Here is a 2,320-nt window from a genome sequence, read left to right on the forward strand (position 1 = left end):
GCGAATCTATTGATCTCATTTTTTACGTATAGATTGGAATTAAATCACTTATAGACAGATTTATAAGAGATGGCACACAGAAGGATTTCCAAGGACCAACCCGTTGACCCTGATTCAACACCAGAACCAACACATGAGCTTGTTAGATGAGCATTCCTGGAAGAAATAGTTACAGCAACACTAAAGTCTTAACACACACAAACCACAAAAAGGTACAAGTTCCTCAAGATGAATGTCCTCTTCGACGGCCTTTTCTTGCCTGCAGCTGAGGCGTTTCTATCACATTGTTTAACGTAAAGCAATTCTATAATAGATTTCTTTATTATCCATATTTTGCATTTTATGAACTGTTTTTTGGACAAATATACACAAAATGAACAACAAAATAAACATTTTTGTAGCCCTGCAAAAGTATCTCATGCTTTCTTTTTGCACCAGTGTGTACTGTAGGTCTGAAACATGTGTAAGAATAATGGTGACGGTGTAGGGTTACATTTATTTGCTCCAGTCACCTTAGGCACTGTGAACCACCAGTAACAACGGAGCAATTTATATTCCCTGTCTGGTTGGCGAGTGGTTATTAGAGGTTGATGGACAAGCCTCGGTTACACAGGTCTAGAAACCAGTCAGAGACTTTCCTGGCAACCACCAGTCACTAGGGAAGAACATGTATTTCCCAATCAATTGGAGAAGGCTTCGTTGGGATTGCTTTGGTTGCTAGCAGATTGCCACGGTTGTATTTGGTTGTAGTGACTTTACTGCAAATATTCACCAGCTGTAAAACATGCAACGCAAACTGGAAACAGGGATCATTAACCTTTAAAGTAAAAGCTGCACCTTTTCAAACATGTTGGCAGCAGCGCTGTGGCACAACTTTTTTCCTGTTTCTAGTTTGCGTCACACTTTTTCACCTTTCATTACCACTCTGCAAGTCGTTAGTAGACAACTTTGCGTCTTTCATGCAAACTATGACAATCTGCTAGCAACCACAGCAATCGCAGGGAAGTTTAAATGTGTCTCACTTTCTTTTAAGACTTGCTGTACACTGGCGGCAGTAATATTATTTTAGGTTTTTACTATCATATGAAAATATATATATGTAATGGTATCTGTTGCTTTAACAAACTATGATTTAGACAAACTACAATTCTATGATTGTACATTTGGTAAAATATTTATTTGATCCCCAGCTGAATTTTTAAGTTTGCTCACTTACAAAGAAATCAACAGTCTCTACATTTTCTGATAGTTTCATATTTCTGGGAAGAGAAAGAATATCAACCAAAAATAAAATAAAGAAAACACTCATTGTATAAACATTAAGAATTCATTTGCATGTCACTGAGTGAAATTAAGACTTGATCCTCAAATAACCTTTTTGGTTGGGGGTGGTACGACGTTTCATATATGTTGGTCAAGTTCGCACACATTTTTTTTACTTGGCTGCCACTTGACAACTTGAACTTTCATCTCGCTCCACAGTTGCAGATGCTGTTTCAGATTGAGGTCTGAAGACCAAAACCTTAATGTAATTTTTCTTTAGACACTCTTGTTGCCTTGGCAGTATCTTTTGGGTTTTGTCATGGTATCCATCTTCAGTGTTGAGGGACTTTACTTGGAGTGATACGCAGCACTTCTGTTCTTCCAAACATGCCAGGTCAAGTTGCTGTCAGAGAGTTTGATTTTGCTTTCATCTCACCACAGTACTTTCTCCCAACCTTCTTTCAGTCATATATATGTTTATTGGCAAACATAAGTCAGGCCTGTACATGTGCTGTCTGGAGCAGGGGATCCTTGGGAGCTTGCAAGATTTCCGTCCACTATGGCCCAGTATGTTACCAGTGGTGCTCTCGGTGACTATGGTCCCAACTGCCTTCAGATCATTAACAGGCTGCTCCTGTGCAGTTTTGAAAGGTTTGGGATCATTCACCACCTTTCTCATGGTCATTCTTATCTCATGAAAAAGGTCTTGGATGAAGTTCAATTGAGAGTGCAATCGATGGTCATTTTAGATTCATTCCATTTCCAAATAATCACACCAATCTTCTTGCTGATGGTCTTGTATTCTAGCCTTGAGTAGTTGTACAGTTTTATCCCTGATGTCCTTTGAAACTTTTTGGTCTTGCCGGTGGTGGAGGAGAGGTGGAATGGAAGAAACCGATTCTGTGGACAGATGTACTTTATGATTGATTGATTGATTGATTGATTGATTGATTGATTGATTGATTGATTGATTGATTGATTCTTCCTGGGTGAGGTGTTCTAGGCATATGCCACTGGGAGGAAGGCACATCTTTGTCTTGGGTCTCCTCGCTGGAGA

This window comes from Pundamilia nyererei, unplaced genomic scaffold (assembly GCF_000239375.1).
Source record: "Pundamilia nyererei isolate P.nyererei 1_Seehausen unplaced genomic scaffold, PunNye1.0 scaffold00350, whole genome shotgun sequence".
Lineage (NCBI taxonomy): Eukaryota > Metazoa > Chordata > Actinopteri > Cichliformes > Cichlidae > Pundamilia > Pundamilia nyererei.